The 21056-nt window shown below is 40.8% G+C and overlaps 1 protein-coding gene across 4 annotated transcripts in view; it reads right to left on the reverse strand.

Moving 5' to 3' along the window:
• Nucleotides 1-21056, reverse strand: part of PDE7B (phosphodiesterase 7B) — a 170507-nt gene that overhangs the window by 56526 nt on the left and 92925 nt on the right. The window lies entirely within an intron of this gene.

The raw sequence follows: 21056 nt of genomic DNA on the forward strand, positions 1-21056 counted from the left end.
AAATCTATTACAGTCGACTCTGAGCCTCCATAATTGGTCTCCATTAGTAATGATTTACATGATATTACAGCTTTCACTGAATGTCAAGGTAATTTTCTTGTTTTCTTTCTTTGAATCCTTTTATGAATTTTAGTTTAAAAGAGTACCTACTGTAAACATGTTCTAACAGAGGAGACTGCTAAAGAAAAACAAATTCTAAAGGATATGAGACTGTGATTTTGAAGTATCTTGTCATTACAAAATTGACATTATTCATTTCTAGCTATGAAGACTTTGTATTTATTTTTGCACCCATCGTGAGGAGCGAAGAATTCAATTTTCTGATCTGACAATGGCATAGGACAGGGTGGAACAATCTGTCACTCCACTTGGAAACTTGATAACGTGATGTTTTCAATTCATACAGCTTCAACGGTTGCTAAGAAATCCAAAGTTAATTGGATTTCGCAAAAGATTTCTTAGGATTACATGCCAAAACTGGGCTTAGGACCTGCAGGCCTGAAAACTTCTAGAAAGAGGACAGGCCTGGGGTCACCTCCATTTCCAGCTGTGAGCCTGGAGGAGAAGCTGATGTTGGAAACAAGGCTGCCTCCCACCCCAGTGGTGTGTTGGATGGAGGAGCATGGGACACGACATGGAAAGCTGGCAGAGCAGCACGGAGTTGAAACATCCTGGCTTTACACTGTGAGACCCAAAAGAGATGCAGTACAAGCATCCTCTCTTCAAAGGAGCTGCTCCAGACTGAGACTGACCTGAACTTGGCGGGTACAGGAACACAGACTACCAGTACAGCTTCTCCGCGGGCGTGACTCACGCGGTTCCTCGTGGTGGTGTTGACAAGAGACTCGTTAAGAGTGTCTGCTCAAAACCTACAGACCCAGGCTATGTCCTGCATTCCCACATTTGACAAATGTAGTCAAAGTCATTCTGTAGTCACTGACCTCTAACCAGGAAGGTTTAGAGTCAGTCAGAAAGAAATACATATGATGGTGCTTCATAATGCCATTCAGACATGGAAAATAAAAGGCAGAAGGAACGTATTGGCTGACACAATTCGACTGCTGCCTTTAAAAATTGTTCCTAACAGTAATTTAGACCTTGGTTGATTTTTTTTCCTTTTTTTTTTCCGTGATATTTTTTTTCTTTTTAGTATGGGTCACTCTTTAATTCACACTTACTAAAGATTACTCAGGAACTACTTAGGAAAGCATAGGTAAACTTGAAAAGGGGTAAGATCCACTGAAAATCTGCCCTGGGCAGATTTGTTTTCATTCTGAATAATCAGTCTTTCTTCCAAACACAAGTCCCATTAATTATCACTATAGAGAAAATCTGCTTTCCTTTAAAAAGTAATTAAGAGTAAGTTGGTTTGTGTCCGCTTCTCTGTAGCCAAGTCTTCATGTCATAAAACAACCATTACCATTTACACTATTGGGTGGACTTCTCAGGGAGATTAATAGGGAGTTTTGAGGGCTCTGCTGTGCCAGTGGATGATGCTAGGTTATTCCTGAGGATCCCATGGAAAATCAGGACAGAACAACTCAGAGAGAGCTAAATGGGAACAGCTGCAGCCACAAATGACCACGCTCTCACTGAACAAAGCAATTCCCTCCTAACAGCTCCATGCTGTCCATAACAACCTATCACATCCTACTTGGAAGAAATATTTGTCAAGTAGTAATTTTTCAAATAAAATTTGAGAAGCTGTTCTTGGAAGCTCCAGACTACATCAAACATTGTTTGTCCCTAAAAAACAAAGTGTGGAAAACACTGCAGTATCCTTCTGCACTAAGGAGGGAGACCAAAAGAAAAGCAGAAGGCTGTTTTAAGATGTAATTCATTACTGATTAAAAAACCAAATCCCCCCCCCCCGCCCCCCAGCCCACATAATACAAAAACTATAAGCCTCCAACATGGTAGAGAAGTTTCCTTAATGCTTTAGCACATGGAAAGAGAATACTGTTTCTGCAGAATCAGGAAACTGTACAAAATCATGGTCAAGCGATTAGGAGAGATATCAAAATCATGCTTGAATTGCTGACAACTACTTCATGAGACATAAATGGCAGACAGACATAACTCAAGCCAGTTTTGTTCTTCCTTTTTTTCCCTATTCTTATTTTTTACCATCACAGCAAACAGCTAAACAGCAAATGTTCAGATCCCCTGAGCTTTACTAAAACTTTTTTGGCCAAAATATTTTTGTAAGGTGTTGGGCAGAAGTGGGGCCGAGAAGCTGTGTATTGTGTTGGGTCTCAGTGTTGGGTCCTGCTGCATTTACTTCTCCTCTGGGACTCAGGCATAAGATGGATGAAGGAAGGACTGTTCCCTCAACCTGCCACCAGAACGGGAAGGGATTGGGTTAAGCAGCAAGAGCTACATTTGCCTGCCCTCTCTTTGGTTTGTTCATGCTGTCAGAGCTGCTGGGTGCTGGCAGCCCAGCCAGGCTGGCCATGCATATTAGGCCTGGACCTACGAGCACACCTCCTGGCTGCTCTTGTTTGGGGAACATAAGAAATAAAGGCCTACGAGCACACCTCCTGGCTGCTCTTGTTTGGGGAACATAAGAAATAAAGGCAGCTTGCCAAAGGGAGTGGACTTACAGGCAAAGATGTGGGTTTCTCTTGTACTGCCAGTGAGGTGAGGCCCCCCCATGGACCCATCCCAGCCTTACAAAACATACATGGGAAGGTCAGCCTGGGGAACAGAAGAAGCCCCTACACTCCTCTGAGCTCTTCCAGCTTTCACATGCCCACCTTCTTCTCCCAGAGCTTCCACCCCTCTGCATGGCCTGGCAAGTCCTATAAGCCTTCCTCAGCCTTCCTTGTCCTCAATTTCTTTTACTGGCACTAAAATACTGAGTTCTGCTGCAACCAAAGCTAAGGACAGAATATGTATTCCTTTGTTCTTGGAGAGGCCAGATTTTGCCTTGTCCATGGAGAAACCTTGAGCTGGATCTAGATCAGGCCCATCACAAACTAACATCACTAGACTCTAGCAGAACCTAAAGGTTGAGAGAAAATTCCCTATATCTAATATTTAAATGTAAGCATTTGCATGTGAGCTACATGTCTCAGCTCTCACTCCAGTCAAAGCTGTAAGCCAGTGGAGCTAAAAGAAGCATTCAGTTGATTCAATTTCCACTAGCTACAGCAAGAACTCATGTGCCAAATTTGAAGCATTTAACCTGGAGCTGAATCACTGACCCCTAGTGACCAAGAACAAAACTCTCTAGAAGGATTACAATTTTAGGACAAGCTGTATAGAAAGGAGACACCAATTTAAATGCTGGGGGTAATTTAGAATATCGTGCAAAATCCCATTAGAATCCCCCTAATTTTGGGTTTTTTATTGTTGTTGGGTTTTTTTGTTTGTTTGGATTTTTTGTTGTTTTGGTGGTTTTGTTTGTTTGTTTGCTTTGGGGGGGGTTGTTTGGGTTTTTTTTGTGGAGGGGTTTCAATTCAGTATTTTCAACGGTTATCTGACACAGAATAAATTGCATTTAAAGCCTATTAGTTCAACAGTATGAAGGTGAAAAAACGCCATCTAGATAGGTTTTCAGCAGAAACCTATTTTGTGGATATTACTCAAGAACACTCTAGCTTTCAGTATGTTTTCTGATTGTAAATTCATACTTTCCCAGTCTTAACTCAGAAAGACAGTAACATACTAAAACACTCGCTTTTCATAGCAAGCTATGTTTAAGCTCAACTAATTAAACTAAACCCTTAGCAAGAAACTACTAGCAGTACGTAAGTATGCTTTGTGAAGTCAAAACTCAGAACCCACTCATTACCACAATAATTATATAATAATTGTGGTCAAATTCATTGAGCTACACACTATGGTGCCCATATCTGAATATTTACTTCTAGCTTACCACAGTTCATTAACTAGCATCTTATACATTCTTGAACAGCATGATGTGAGATGCTTTCAGGCTGTACAAACACATTGAAAGATGTGGAAACATCCTCTGTCAGCTTGCCTAAATCTGCATAATCTTTGCTATCTGAAACTAATGAATACTAATTTAAAGGCTCCTTTCCAAATTCTGTCCCACAATGTAAATGTAACACCCACCACTCTTGTGAAGTACCTAATGCTTGTACTTCACTGTACCTGCACAGCAGCTATACGCAATAGGAGAAAAGAAGGATTTTCACCAGTAAAAAAATGACATTTGAAATGTGTGTGCGTGTGTGTGTGTGCAGTTTGAGTCAATAAGTGCAGTTTGAGTCAATAGGCCATTTTCCTCAGCTACCTTAGGAATGCTATGGTTGCCTTGCTGATGTTCAGTGCATTTTCATACAGAGATGAAGCTCTGCTTGTTTAATGAAATTAGTACTAAAGTGAACAATTTTCATTGCTGGAGATACAGAGTTTTGCTGTAATTTCTTGCCTTTAAGAGGAGTAGGCTAATGGAAAAGTAACATTTTCGGTCCTAGCAAAAAATCCCAAAGAAAGTTACATTTTGGCTGGATTGGAAATACTAAGAGAAATACTATAATCCATCTCAAAGTATGTTTGTTCAGTTTCCATGAGATTTTGGGCAAAGAACTTTGATGGGCTTTGAACTTTAACAAGCCTACCATCTTCAGGTCAGGTGACATTACTTTAAGACATTTCTCTACCAGCACATAAAATTAACATCCATGGCTTTGACAAGTCTACATACATAAGGTAGACTGCTAAGGCACAACACTCATTTTCTTACAAATCCAGTAGACAGACAGACAAATCCACATAGACAGGCCTTGTACAACTCAGTTGTCATGTCTGTCCTCAAAAGAATATTGAGATAAGACTTCTTTGCAGGCTTTTGTGTAAGCATATGTTTCAACTAATGTGGGCCAAACCCCGAAACTGTAGGGGAAAAAATTCAAATGCTAGAAAAACCAAAAAGAAAAGAGAACTCTTTTCATGGTCTCAGACAACACAGTTCTTAGTGTGTGGTTTATCAGGGTTTTGGAGTACCCCTCGGCAATTTCTAAGAAGTGACTCTAAAATAAGAACCAGAACAGAATATATTTGAACCATGGGCGTGCCTACAACAGGAAGCTGCATTTTAATACAGATTTTGCAAAGGCATCTTTTGTGGTAGCAAACAATTGCTAACTTTTTAAAATTTTTCTGCAACTTTGTGACAGGAATATCAGCTTCTGTGAAGTGCTGACACACTGACATGTTGTCTCCAATTAATTACAATCACTAACATCTCTGCTATTTGTTATTCTGAATAGATCCATTTCCATGGAACTAGTAAGCAAATGAATCAACGTACCTTAAGTCATGAGCATTTTTATGACACATTTTGCTCTTTAAAGCACTCTATCAGAATGAGAGAAAATAAGGACTGTTAAGCAAGGGAATCTTGAGTTGTTATGTGACTATTTTCTCTGATTCTCACCTTACACTTATAAGAACTCTGTAACTCTATGGAAAGGACGATGATATTCTCATTCCTGCTGCAAAGAGAGATGGGGGCATGCTGTGCTCTTCTAGAGAGGATTCTTTTTCCTCACTCTAACTGCTCTTGTTATCAATCTAAAGTGAATTCTACTCTTAGTAGATACCTATGACCACTCATCATTATTTTCTGAAGTTCGTGGCTCAGTGACAAAGCCTCTCATTAGAAGAAGGAATTTGCTCTCTCAAGGATGTTTTTCCACCTCTGGCCTCCTGCATTTCCTTTGTTCATCTGCCTGTCTTTTCAAGACAGATGTATAAAGTTCAAAATGCACAGCACCCGACACCCCGTCTTTCTGCAATTTGCCACAATTTCTGCATGAACTCTGTGCCCTGGCATTAGCAGCACAGTGGAGCCCATGGGAGGGCAGGGGGGTCCTCCCACCCAACAGGTTGTGCAAACGTGTCTTTACTGCAAAGACGACTAAGTTTTTGGCAGCTCAAAGATGATTAAAATTTTCAAGAGCCTGGCAGATACCTCTGCTAAAGCAGAAGGAAAATGGTGGGTAAATAAAGCAAATACATGCTCACCATTTAGCAACAGCTTTTCTCTCTTCATGATTCCAGTTTTTGTAATCTTCCTGTCAAAAGTTGTTTGTTTCATACACAAGCACTGCTGCACAAAGCCCTGCTAATCTGCCCTTGCCACCTCCTCCTGTGCTTCAAAATATAACAAAAGGTGATTTTCTTTCCTTTTTGGTGTAATTGATTTAAGTGAAAGACGTGTTCTTTTCAATAGAAACCTTCTTTATACAAGACTGAAATACTGTGTCTTAGACCCAAGCATCAGGAATTTTATTAGATATAAACAAAATGTACCATCAAATCTGGCACTTGAAACAAAAAAAAATTTCCTTTCCCCAACATCTCTCTGTTCTCCAAACTACTGTTTTATTTGCTGTACTCAGATTCTGACCATAAGAGACTGCTCTTGTTGATAAATACAGTGTAAGTTTCCAACTCTATCAACATCCATCTGCTTGCCTAAAAGCTTCCGTTTTGCTGTTATTTCATTAAACACAAGAATCATGCAGCGAGGTGATACAAATTTGGAAATAGAATGTTCATGCTTTCATGCTGGGTATTGTTGTATTGCACTGAATTTATTACAGGGTATGTCATGCAGAGCATGATGAGATGTTATATCTACCATTTCAGAATTTCAGGCAGAAATAAGAGTTAATTGGACAGGATTTGTCTCATGCACCCAATCACACTTTTCACAGTGCTCTGAAACTGGCTTTTTCCAGCCTTCCCTTCATGAAGAATTGCTACCTGTTTCCAGTCACAGTGAGTTGTTAGACACTTATGAAGCAAAATCAGCTTGCTTGGACTGTTATTCTGAAAATTCAAAGCTGTGAAAAGGATTGACAGCTCAGAGTGATCTGACAATTAGAGAAAAATAGAATGCAGCCTAATAATTTTCAGTGTCAGCCCTGGTTTGATCCTATTCTACCCTAAAACCATCTTCAGACCCAAACCCAGGACAGCTCCAAATCTGCAGGATGGATGGGCCTGAAATGCACATGTACTTATCAGCCAAAGTACAGAGTAAGTCTGAATTTTGACCAAACAAATGTATTTCTCTAAAGACATTTTTTTTTTCCTTTCTGATCCTGACTGGTTCCTACAGGCTATATCAGATTTGAAACAAGAGTGTTACCACTAAGAATTTGAACCCTGAGATATTAAATTTCCTATGTTTTTCATTTGCACATCTGTGCATAAGTAATAACTATCACTCACTCCTGCTCCTAACAACTTACTGTTGTGTTCAATGACAAAATACATAACCTTGGCATTACCAGCCTTGCATTTCAAAGGCATTTCATAATTGTTTACCTCTTGGCTTGAACAGCAGTACTGTATGTACAAGGCTCTCCTTGAACTTGTGTAATACAAAACTGTTCGGAAACTTTTCCTCAAACTACTTTCTTCAAGAAAAAAAAGCTAATAATAATAATAATAATAATAATAATAACAACAACAATAACAACAACAACAACATATTCCAATAAAGGATTTCTGTTAAACCTTTTTGTTAAAAATAAAAAATTCCTTTCTCTTTTATGCCAGAAAAGCAGTTTTCATTCCTGCTTACTTCAAAGGAATGTCTGCAATTTTGCGGTATTATGCAAACTCCAATTAGCAGTCCACAAGGTGTTTTGAGAAACAGGGCCTAATGTGTTACAGACACATTTAGTGGCCAACCTCAAACAGCCTGAAAAAATGCCTTTTTTGAAATAAAGTTTGGGAATTAAGTCACCTCAACTTTACTGGGAAATGCTAATAGAAATAATTCTTCCAACAGTTAATAAAACTTTTTTTTTTTATTAGTTGTTGTTGCTTTATGTTCTCTTACAGGAAGAGAGCAGGATATTTCTGGTACCTCAGCAATTTGGTTTCCTTCAGTCTTTCCTTAAAATCCAGTTCTACAACTACTCACTGCTGAGCAAAGTGGTTAGTCCTACAAATTGTATTCATTATTTGAGAGCAGTTCCAAAGACATCTGTTGATTATATTTGTTTATTTAGATTTGTTACAGGACCTAATAACTGTGGGGGTTTTTTACCTACACTGTGCAGCATAACAGGACACAGATACTTAGGCTGCTCGATAGGGTAACCTTCAGGATTGGGGTTTACAACAGTAAGAACAGGAAAAGATGGGGTACACTGTTTATTCTGGGAGCACTCCTGGGCTACATCAAGACTAGCAGTGAGCAGAATGTGCTGTGTGACACAGCTTACCTGCACTGCAGAAGCAAGACCCCACAGATTTAAAACACCCAAGGCAGCACTGACAGATACAAGTGACACTGAAGTTGCTGCTCATTAACAGGGTTGAGGTTTTATTCCTCCTTTCCTCACCAGAACCGTGGAAAGATTTTATGAACTCCAAAGTCAGAAGGAAGGTAAGGACATGCATATGTGCATTTCAAATACTTAGGACTATATTATGCTGAGTATTTCATACCTCTTAATTTCTCTTCCCTGCAGAGGAAAAAACCCTCATCCTATTGTTAGCAATCTTTTACAAGTGATCCTACCCTAGCCAACTGCAATAAGCACATTTTATTGCTCAATTAGTTCTTTATTTCTATCATGCCTGGGAACAGAAGCAAGATCTTGAAAAGTTTAAATCTTTTTTCTTCTTGGCTCACATTCTACACAAACTGTTTCTAAAACTCTCATCCTTTCTCACTGACACATAAAAGTTCCTGGTCTCCTTTTTCCAGTTTCTAATCATGCCTCAACTCCTCATAAAACTCCAAGAGGCCCTGGCAGGCTCAGCAGCTCCTCTCTCTCATTCTTGCTAGCATGAAGTGGGGCAGAGTGGGACTTACTGGACAAAAGGACAGAAGGGGCAAGGCTTTGTTAAAGTTACTCTTGAAAGATTTTAATTATCATCAGAAGATGAGTATCTTAAACTGTGATAATTTTTTCCTGAAGGCATAAAATAATGTACCTATCTAGAAACACCATAAATTACAGATCAGCTGTCAATACATTGTGTAAATAAATATCCAGTGATTGGATTAGACATATTTCTGAACCTCTACAGCTGAGTACCATTTAAGTCATTCATCAACAGCACAACAAATCAATTTCTGTTTTTGTTTTCTGGAGAAGTCAGTTTTGCTGATCAACTGCCATTTTACTCTTCCCTGTTTTAAAATCCACAAAAGGAAAATACATATTTAAAAATATGAAAGCCATAAACCAGTAAATTAAAAGTTTCAGAGGAAAGATCTGAGCTTCAGCTGAGTGATTCTTACAACCTTGGCTTTGCTCTATGTTTTACTGAGCCTCAAGCTGACAAAATGGGGTCAGCCAGCCAAAATCTTTCCCTTTTGGTTCACTCTGGCAAATTGGGAAGGGCTGAGTCAGTCACAAAACATGGAGCCCAATCTGTTCTGTTAGAACAGCCACTTTGGTAGCTGGACTTGCTACCAGGCCATTACTTTCAACAACAACCTGAAGTCTTCCAGGCAGTCACCAGCCTTCAAGCATAAGGCAGGCTATGTGATGGTACTCAAAGTGTGCATTGGTTTATCAAAGAACTGCCCTGCTGCTGAAGGAATCATCCCCCTAGTTCTGTTAGGTTAGAGGAGCATGCAAACACCCCTAGCCTCCCTCAGTGCAGGATATATTAAATATGTTAAATAACCTGACTAATGAACTTGTGGGTGGTTTCCAGAGTTATCATCCCTCTATACCCACATGCTGTGGGCTGCTTTTAAAGGTCAACTCTACAGGAACCTATGATACAAACAGTTTTCACCTCACTAGCAAGCATAAGTCTCTCTGCCAGCAATCAGCACAGATGGCAAAGCAGATCCAGAAGGCCAAGGGTTTGGTTCTCGCCTTACCTGTCAAATAACATGAAAACTCTCTAAGTCCATGCAGCCTCAAAGCTAGAAACTCAATGACAAATTTATATGCTTTTACCTGTTTAACTACAGCATTAAGAAAAACTGCCACTCTGAGCCTAAATAAAGTGCATTTAGGGCTTGGGCTCTATTTCAAGTTCTTATTAACTCCTGGAAAGGTGCCACAGCAGCTCAAAACCTCTCCTGCCTGAAGCTGCTTAACTCTGCTGCATCTGCATGGAAGAAGATCAGTTCCTTTGGATTCCCCACCTGTGGCCCTGCTTAGCTCTGTACACCCATACTCTCGATGTGCTGAGCTACCTGAGCCAGAGATCAGCTCTGCTCCCCATCCCCACGCTCCCCTGCAGCCCAGGAAACGCAACCCAGCGCCACGCAGCAAGAAGGCACCACCAGACCACCAGTGATCCAATGCACAGATCACCTGTGACACTCAGCACAGCCCTGAGCAGCTTCTGAGTGCCTCATGCATAATTCACACTTCCTAACATGGTTTCCATGTGTATTTTGACGGCTGACACCCCAAGCTCATTTCTGATCAGTTGCACCGCGGCATCGAAGAGCTAGCTCTAAATGCTAGCTGACCTCCCTCAGAAAGCATTAAGTTACACACAAAGTCTTTGTCCTCCACACCTCCCCCCAGAAAAAAAAAAAAAAAAAAAAAAAAAAGGCTGGAAGCTTTCCTGTAAATTGGTTCATACCTTCAGTAGCTAAAAAGGAAATAGAAGAAAGTCAGTTCCTTCCTCCACTCTGTATAGCAGACTCATACAGAAAAGCTAACACCGTGGTCACCCATCCTCCTCCCACCCCTCCTTTTCAAGCAGTGGAGACTTTGAGCTCTTTGAAGGCCATCTCCTCCTTTGGTAACAGTCTGCAGGCTGCACTTTCAGAGCCTGTCACTGGTGATTGGGGAAATCACAATGTGGCTCCACCAACTTGACTTGCTGCCTCTCTCAGCTGGTCAAGCATTCAGGTGGTTTTCCACCCAAAGCAAGTAGGAAGATACACTACTCCAGGCAACGGGAGCTGATAGGCAGCTCCTTTTGGGTTTGGGGTTTTTTCATTATTTCCCCCATGTTCCTTTACTTGTAGAAACATCTTGTAAACAGAGATGGAAAAAATAAGTATTTGCCCAGATCTTCCACGGTTCCATTGTAACATCTGTTTGCTGATTTTACATTTGATAACAAAGGGAGAGAAGTAACAGAGAAAACAGTTTTAATTATTTTCATCTTCCTTTCCCCTTCAAAGAGTGAGTACTCCTGTCCCCAGACAGAACTGAATGCCACCTACTTTGTGAATTGGTGCCTCCTGTTCACAGGCCACCTTCCATTAGCACGTGTATCAAGCTTTAAAGAAAGTATTTTCTTATTTCATCCTCAAGGATGACAGCCTGCAGCGGAGGTGATACACACCCTTACTTTCAAAAACATTTTTGATTTACATAGCACTCACAGGATACTTAGATATTTTGGGAACTGACAAATGAAGCAGTTAAGCCACACTCCATCATATTTGAGTAGCTGTGGCATTTCGGTAAAGTTCCCACCAACTGGAAAAGGGGAAGCAAAATCCCCATTTTTATAAAAGGGATACAAGGAAGATATTGGGAACTACATGTCAGTAGTTGGCCATGTCAGGCTGGCCAGTCTCACTTCTGTGACCAGCAAAATCATGGAGCAGATCCTCCTAGAACCTACACTGAATGCTTACATGGAAAATAAGGAAGTGATTGGTGACAGCAAACAACAGCTCCAGTAAGAACAAATCATGCCTGACAAATTGGTGGCCCTCTACAACAGAATTAACGTGTTGGTGGATAAGGGAAGTGCTACTGACATCATCTACCTGGACTTGTGCAAAGCAGTCAATGCTGTCACACACAATGTCTCCAAACTGGAGAGACATGGATTTGACAGATGGACTATGCAGTGGATAAAGAACTGGCAGGATGGTCACACTCAAGAGCTGCAGTCAATAGCTCAATGTCCAAGTGACAAGTGGCATTCCTCAGGGGCTGGCTTAGCAACCAGCACTATTCCACACTTTTGCAGGCAACATGGACAGTGGGACCGAACGTACCATCAGCACGTCTGCCAACAACACCAAGCCCTATGGTGTGTTCTGTAGTATGCTGGAAGAAAGGGATGCCATCCAGAGGGACCTTAACAGGCATGAGAGTGGGCCTGTGCAAACCTCCTTAAGTTCAACAAGACCAAGGGCAAGGTCCTGCACCTGGATAGGGGCAATCCCACGCACAAGTACAGGCTGAGCAGAGAAAGGATTGAGAGCAGCCCTTGTGAGAAGGACTTGGACCTGCTGGTGGTTGAGAAACATGGCATGAATGAGCTGTGTAAGCTCACAGCCAAAGTGGTCAACCATGTCCTGGGCTGCGTCAAAAGCAACCTGGCCAGCAGGGCAAGGGAGGTGCTTCCTCATCTGAAGTGCTGCACCCAGCTCTGGGGCACACAACATAAGAAGGACATGGATCTGTTGAAGCAAGTACAGAGGAAGGACATGGAGATGTTCACAGGGCTAAAGCACCTCTCCTATGAACACAGGCTGAGAGAGCTGGGGGGTCTTGGAGACACAAAGGCTGCAGGGAGACCTTACAGCACCTTCTGGTATCTAAAGGGGGCCTACGGGAGACCTGGAAAGGGACTTTATAAAAGCACATGAAGTGACAGAACAAGGGGAAATGGTTTCAAACTGAAAGAGGGTAGGTTTAGATTAGATGTAAAAATGAAATTCTTAACTGTGAGGGTGGTGAGACACTGGAACTGGTTGCTCAGAGAAGCCATGGATGCCCCATTCCTGGAAATGTTCAAGGCCAGGTTGGATGGGGCTTTGAGAAACCTGGTCTAGTGGAAGGTGTCCCTGCCCAGGTGGCATGGTTGGAACTACATGATCTCTGAGGTCCCTTCCAACCCAAACCATTTTATGATTTGTTATGCAATGTAGCAGTACATAAGGGATGTCTAAGAAGTTGGTCTTTCCTCATTTCAGTGCAGCTTATTTTTGCTCTATCCTTGTCCAATACAGTTCAATTACCGGATTCCCTCTTTAAAGAGATTTTAAGACAGTCATCCAACTGCTCTGATATCCCATGGATTAGTTGTGCACCCCACCCAAGCCATCTGTCTGGCATTCATATTTTTACATGCTTTTCTCTCTTTACTATCATGATGCTTTATTTTATTTAATCACTTCTCCTTCCACTTCTGCCCCTGTGTGTGGCCCTGATGGTTCTGGGTTACTTTATCAGACTCTTAACTATATGAAAAATTTGGGACAGATACAAAGTTTTGCTGCTGTATGCCCTGTTTGTGCTCACTCAGAAGAGGCTGAGGCTCTTCTCTTGATATAGAGATGGGTTTGGGAACAGGAGCAGAATTTTGAGCAACAATACTAAAGCCAAACAAGTTTCTACTGGCAGCATCTTACCAACTAGTTCACTTGGGAAAGCTGCTGACTCCTACAAGCCATAGGGTTTTGGTTATTGCAATGCTCATGACCCAGTGCACAATGAGGTTTTCATAGAAAATGAAGTTTCAGTATCTACTCTCTCCTTCTGGACAAAGGTAAAAGAGAAGCTCCTGCAGGATACCTCCTGGCTGAGACACATAATTTAAACAGTAGCTGGCTAGTAGCATGCCTGCCTTTGCACCCTGACAGTCGTCCAGGTAGCTTCAGCTACCCTAATTAAAATAAGGTGTGGGGTGCTGTCTGGGGAAAAAGAGGAGCTCTATTGACTTGAGTCAGGGAACAGATATTTATGAGGCATTTCACAAGCCATTCTTACAGTGCCATAGCAAGCTGTATTTGTAGAGAACATCAACTGTCTGCAGACTCCAACAGGACACAGCCTTACCTACTATGTGCTTATCCTTCGTTACAGAAAAGGAGCAGTAAATAAAATTCTGCCATGTAACAAGGAGGGAGCGCGAGGGACAGGGGATGCCAATTTTCTGTTGAAAGAACCATGAGTGAAAATGTACTGTGCATAGAGGTGGAGGTTACAGGAGGGGAAGGTTTCAAAGACTATCTAAAACAGAGAAGAGGCAATTACGACTGCAGGTGTGGGAACCAGTTAAGTTGAAGAAAGAGATGCGATTGCAACAGAAGAGAATTAATGTGCAGTGAGGTAGTCAGTCTGGTCATAATAATTTGGTAAGATGCTCAAAGGCATGGCAGCTGAGGAGTACACTAGGACAGACTTTGCAGTATGAAGGGAGAACAAATGACTATTAAGAGAAATCAAGGACTTGACAGTGATGGTGAAAAAAATTCCCGTATTGAACTGTTCCTCTGCTTTTCTAAAATGGAGGAGTACTGGCTTGGCGATTTTTCTCCCTCATCTCTCCACGTGACCTAGAGTCAGCATAAAAACTGAAGTCTAAATAGGAGAACAGGGGAAAAAAAATTAAGCAGATGACCAGAAAAACACAGATTCTCTATGATGATCTAAGCTTCAGTAGTTCTGCCTCTAATTCATAGTGTTGCTCTTAACTCATGCTTGTTAACAAGGTCACATGCAAAACGTTTTTCTGCCTGTATGACAAGGCAGCTAAGTATAGAGTGCTTTCCCCTTCTAGTCATTTGATCCTATTCAAAACATATAATCTCCCAGGTCTCCAGTCTGTGCAAAGCCAGACATCAGCACATTTTTGGCTACAGGGCACCTACAGAAAGATTAGTGACAATCTTGTGAGGCTTGTGGTGCAGATTTTGTCAAGGGGCCAATATTTAAATAAGGTACCTTGCATTTTCATTATGAGAATTCCAGCTCACTATTAGCAAAGTTAGTTTAACTTTTACTCTGTTTTGCCAGCTACTTAGTAGGTACTTAATGATGTGCATGGCTGGAAACGGGGGAAGGGAAGATCCATTCTATTACTATTCCACAGGGAAATTAAATAGGCTTGCTAAGTCTGCCTGGTTTGGGGTTATAACTTTATTCTGAATTCCATCTCTTTAATGTAATTATGATTTAACAGCTATGTGATTTCGGTAGATGATCCCATTTTACAGATTGCATCTTTTAACTCCAAAAAACCAGAATACTATTCTGTAGGTAGCTTAAGCATTTATTTGGCACAAATCAGGTAGCTTCCTTGACACTTAAGTTAGGCTTCTGTCTTGAAGCAGAACTTCAGACCTAGTTATTAGTGAATATCTGAGCATTCTATCTATCTGATCACTGAAATCTTGTCAAGGATCATACATTTATAACAGGTAAGCCACACAGACCACTCAGTGAACACATTCCAGTCCAGTTCTGACAGGAAAATCCCATAGTTCTGAGTCTTACTAATTCTCCCCCAGCAAAATGGGGTCTTCAAGCACACTTCTGTGTTAAGCTACTTATTACACAGTAACTTACTTAAATTGCATCTTAAGTTACGTATTACTTATTGCACTTCACCTTGCCTGCAGTATGCTATCTGCACTCGCCTCACAAGTCCTACTATCCCTTTCACTTTTACAATGGGTAAGTTAACTAGTACTCAGGAAAAAAGAGAAGATATCATACTGAAACCTTCTTAACTCATTAGGCTGAACTACTGTAGTAATGTAGCGGCTCCTTTATGCTCTTGCCTGCAGCATGTATTCAGCATGAGCCCCCATGCTGCTGTAACTTGAGTTGCTATCCTTAATATTTTCATCACTTTGGCTGAGATGCATGAAGCTAGAGAAACAGATAAACCATACTTCACAACATGCTCCTTAAAAAAAAGTCTCTAAGAGTGAATGCAGGACCGCACCAAGCCCATCTCATCTGTGTCACCATGCCCCTATCCACATCAGCAATTATGGTTTCCAATGAGAGGGCAGGACAACTTGACAGAAAGAAGATGGAGAAAAAGCTGTGCCAGCACTTATACAAAGCAGTGACTGCTGCCTTATTCATGACTGACAAGGAGGAATTTGGGATTAAATATGGGACATGTTAGTGAACTAAACAGCACTGAGGTAATTACCATTTCTCCCTCCAACTCCTACCCATTGCTTGTCTCCTCTAAGTGTGCTCTGCTCCTCGCTGCTCAGCTTCCTTAAGAGCTCTCAGTTTGCTGACTCTAAGCAGGATGTTCAAAGTGACCTTGCTTGGAAGTGTATGCTGACAGTGTCTGACCTAAAAGCCTTGCACCTCTGCCATTTTTGGGTGGTAGCTCTCAGCTGTACAGTAAATTCTTCTTTCCTTAGTCTCTTTTCCAGTGGTCATGGAAAGCAACACACAGACGTACACACACAGAACTGAGTTCAATTCTGAGATATTCCCAGTACTAATTTATTCAGCTAGCTTTAGTTCCCAAATGAAAACATGAAATGCACGTTCACTAGTGCTTCCAGGAAGAACAGAAAGCAAGTGCAATAGCTGTGCAGCACCTATAAAGTTCAGAATCTCTTGCATGTGGTTTTCTGTTTCTTGCTGTTAGTGTGCCTGAACATAATCTGTATCACTAAAATAATCTGCAAGCAGGGAGTGCAGAATTCTTTTTTTCTCCCCACTTCTTTCAATGAGACAAACCTGCATGCAGACCCCAAGCTGGATCAAGTCATTTTTTCTGGCATTTCACAGAAGCCCAGTCTCTCTCACCCCTTTATTCTCTCAGTTCCACTTGGAATTAGAAATGCAATTGCCCAATTACTGTGAAGGCAGATGTTCCTGCAGTATATCCACCCAGGCTGGAAGCGGGAAATAAGAAATCTTCCATGAAAGCCTGTAATTACAAGATTTCCAGTTTTAAGTTTTGCACACATGAACTGTTTGGAAGATGTTTGGATAAGTGAAGTTTGGAACACAGCTATTTGGATAAGCACCTGGGTGTTCCAGTGAACACAGTCTCCTGACAACCCAGATAATGTGCAGAGATAAATCCCCGAGGACTCGCTGCTGATAACCTTAACTAACGGAAAGCTCGCCCACAGAAGCACTTCTTATTGGACAAGGAAGAACTTAGCCAGCAAATATTAAAAACAGGATAATGGACTGAATATTGAAGGTGTTTTCAGCACCTGTCAAAATTTTGATGGCTTAAGAAATGTTCTGCACCTGCATTTTCCAATTATTCTGTATGATTTTTAATTGAATATTTGCCTGGCACATCTGCGTAGACACCAGTTTTTGACTCTTGTGGAACATAGTTTCAGCAAGCTTAAAACTAATTCCTTCTACTTGATGAACCTACTTTATGATTTAACTTTCAAAAGCAGTGTTCAAACACTATTGTGTAGTACTTAGTTTAGAAGTATTCTTCTGTCTGATCTGTTATTCCAGCAGCTGAAAACAAAGCATTCAATCTCAAGGCAGTGCTTAAGCAGCAGGAAAGAAGCAATGCCTGCCACAGCACAGTGCATTCCGAAAACCCTCCAGGATAATGCTTCATTTCCAACTGCACCTGCACAGAGCATCTTTTAAGTAGGCCTTTGTGTTAATACTTTGTCCTTACCATAGGCCAGGGATATCAGGAGAACACTGAGATAGCAATATTTGAAGGGCATTAGCTCCACACAAGCCAGAGCTGGCTACAGATGAAAGGATTTCATATGCTCCCACAGGAAGCAGAGTTTTGCATACTTCCCCTTCAGAAAGGATCAGAGCTGGGGAAGTTTACAGCAATTTCTCCAAATGCTCTTGTGTGTATAAAGAGACACTCAAAAGTACACCTTCCACAGGGTTTTACCTAAAAGTAACACTGAACATCCTGGTTTAGAACAAAGCCCATCCATGTCCATGGAAAGACTGTCTCTGGCTTCACTGCAATTTCAAACAGGTTCTCAGTTCCTGGGACTGGAGAGCACTCCCAAAGTGTTGCATTTCCAGAGATTATAAATAAACTAGCAAAAGTCAATGGCAAAGTTTTATTTTCTGAGGGAAATTTGAAGGATTCCTGAACTTCAGAATATTCTGTTCAAAGAGTAATGGAAGAGGTTTCTGTCTCTATTGCTACTGTAATAAGGGTGACAGTATTACTGACAGCAATACTCTTGAGCCTACTAAATCCTTGTTGTGTTGGACTTCTCTCTTTGTACACACCTTAGACCATACTACATTCCACTTTTTCAGGGAAAACCACAGCTGGCAGTCCACAGAGGAGCCAAAAGAATGCTTTATCCAGGAGGTGAGCATGAAGGATTTATTGCTTCTCTCATGCAGAGTTTGTTTGTTTGTTAGCCATAACAGTGACAGAAGAAATTACATGTTGCAAGCTGAGGAAAAAAATGAAGAGTGAAGACATTTTTGTCTTGCAAGTCTACACCATGGGTCAGTTAAGTACTTAACCTAATGTAATTTATCCCATAGGCTGAATGCTCTTTTTGAAAAAAGTTAGGATGACTTACAAAAAGTTATTAACAAATGTCAAAGCATATTTTAAGCTGGATATCTCAAGAGTGTTTCACTTTTTAGTCCAGACAAAAGGAAGACAAGAGAACTAGAAAGTTTTATAGAATTATGGTCAGAACCAGATGCATACTTGCTGTGTAGAATCAGCCTGAGGTCAATTGACTTTTTTTAAAGAAGGTGATACCAGGGAGTTCCTGCAGGACAACTCCAATTCAAACAAGTTTGCCCACTTGTAATGATGCCTCCTGAAATGTGGCAGTGGTTGGGAAGCATGTGAGCTATTATCTTAAGTAACATGGTTTAGCATATTCTGAAAACAGAGCTCTGAGGACGGGGTGTGAATAGGTCACAGTGGAGAAAATGGTGACATGGACACCCTTTTTGTTGCCTGGATGGAAATCCAAATTCACACTTCCTAAATCAGGACTAAAGAAAGCTGTCTGGGATGCACGTCTCCAAGCAAAGTCTTTCAAGTATGACAGATCACAAACAAAGTTTGTTATGAAGAAGCGCTGAAACAGCAAACACGTTGCATACAATGCGCTTCCTCCTTTGGAAGTTGGAATGCCTCCCACAGGAAGTTGGAAGTATTGAGGTTCCCACAATGCATTTTAAACATTTCTCTCACAACATTTAAGCAATACAGAAAAACACCACCACTAGGCAGGCTAATACCACTACTGCTTTCTATTGTGCTTATCAGTTTAATTCTTCACAGAGTACAGAGAATTTTAGAGACAATTTACCAAAGATAAAAGAAAACTATCAGCTTTAACTATAATGAAGCAAACAAGCATTCAACACCCCCCCAAGCTCTGTTTGAACACAGTGTAGTACCTTTTTTAGCTCTTCCTTTAGAAACATTATTTTTATATATAAAGCCACATCTTTGGCTCCTAATATTTAGAACAGCTTCACTGAAAGCAACAGATCTGGCCACCATTACACAGCTCACTGGAATTTGCTCTATTTGTATTTACAGTTTTCAGCAGACTGCTCATTTGTCTCTGAGCTGACAGACCAATAAACCTCAGTCAATTTTCCAGCACACCAGCCCATTCCCTTCTTCATGCTGGCCAACTTCCAACCTGGGCAATTCTGCTTTATCTCCTAACTTTATCCTGAAGTCTTAGCTCTATAATATTGTAATCTTTTTCTCTCTTTTGTGGCTGTACATAGCTGAACAGCTGCTCAGAGAGCTTCTCCAAATATTTCTGCAAATAAATTTTGATTTCCAACATTCACAATAATGCAAACAAAAAATGTGCCAGCCAGGCTGAACTGAAAGACCATTTAGAATTTAGTGAGATTTTCACATTATTCCTTCCCTACGGCTTACCCCTGATCTAGCTCCTATTTTGGTGGACATGGCAGTGGTTGAACTTTGTCATCTTAGAGGTCACTTCCAACTTAACTCTGAATATCCCAGAATCCCAACAAATCCACACCAGAAAATTTACATAAGAATGAAGCAGAAGAGAGTGGTTAAGCACAGTAGCTAAGTAGAAAAATTTTCACTCCCAAAATAAACACAACTTCAATTGACACTCACATAAGTTCATTTTGACAAGTTCAAAATGAAAGACTTCTACTATCAGTTCAGTATTCATTCTACACTACATTTTAAAAGTACTTCAAAGTAAAGAGGTAGGTATCAAACAAGGACCAGAATTTGAATGGTGACCATTTAATATCTCAAAATTATTTCTTTTAATCTTTGAAGTCATTTCGCTAATTAGAATAGTATTTAAAAAAAAATAGCCCCAAATTGTATGTATTAATAACGTATGTTCAGCCAGTGAACTGAAGAGTTGTGTTTGAACAGCATTACCCATAGATGTGGTCTGAATTTTTTCTCTTGGTCTACATACACACACTACAGAAGTGGTACTGTACACTGTTTAATTTCACCATTTTTAATGAGACCATCACACACAGTTCCACTGATTTAACCAGCTCGTCACGAAATACTGAATAGCATATTTCTTGTTCCCAGGGCCAGGACTTTCAACACAACAGTCAGTGAGCAATCAAAGTTGCCACAGGTAGTCTTGATCATATCAAATTCACATTCTTTGTCCTTCTAAGTGCAATGGATTGAACAAGTCTCAACATAAAACTTGGGGGAAAAAAAGAAGAAAAGAAAACCTAACCTCAGAAATATATAGTAATCTGCCCTCCTACCTGCTGTGCATCTGTCAGCAGGCCATAAACAAAGCTGATTTCAATCTAAACAATAATACAGGAGACGGGTTAGATGCTAAGACAATGCCATTTGATACCTCCCACATTTTATTTAGTACAAGGATCTACATTTGTGGCACCTACATGCTCAGCACCAAATACTCAAAACTATGAGCTTTTAAGCTGTTGGCCAAACCCCCATTTGGTTCTCAGCAATTTGCAGATTTAAATTTTAAGATTTTATGATTATTAGTTACTGCGAGGGAACTACAAACGCAAGCATGAGTTTCAAGGTGTCACAACTAAACATGCACCTAAACAGGTTGATCAGAGGAGTTGTGGATGCCAATTCCTGGAAGTCTTCAAGTGGGATGGAACTTTGAGCAACCTAGTCTAGAGGAAGGTGTCCTTGCCCATGGCTGGGGGGTTGAAACTAGATGGTCTTTAAAGGACTCTTCCAACCCAAATCAGATTGTGATTCTATAAGCAATGATAGGAAGGGGAAGTTTATTTTAACATGAACAGCAAAGCTATTACACAGCATGATAAAAATTGTTAAATACAAAAGAAAAATTAAGTAGAAGGCATGATTCCTGGGATACTACGGACGAACTAAGTCTTTGGGAGTTTTGTGAATAACTTTAAGGAAGACCTTCAAGCAACCAC

This window comes from Agelaius phoeniceus, chromosome 3 (genome assembly GCF_051311805.1).
Source record: "Agelaius phoeniceus isolate bAgePho1 chromosome 3, bAgePho1.hap1, whole genome shotgun sequence".
In the NCBI taxonomy this organism is placed as follows: Eukaryota; Metazoa; Chordata; class Aves; order Passeriformes; family Icteridae; genus Agelaius; species Agelaius phoeniceus.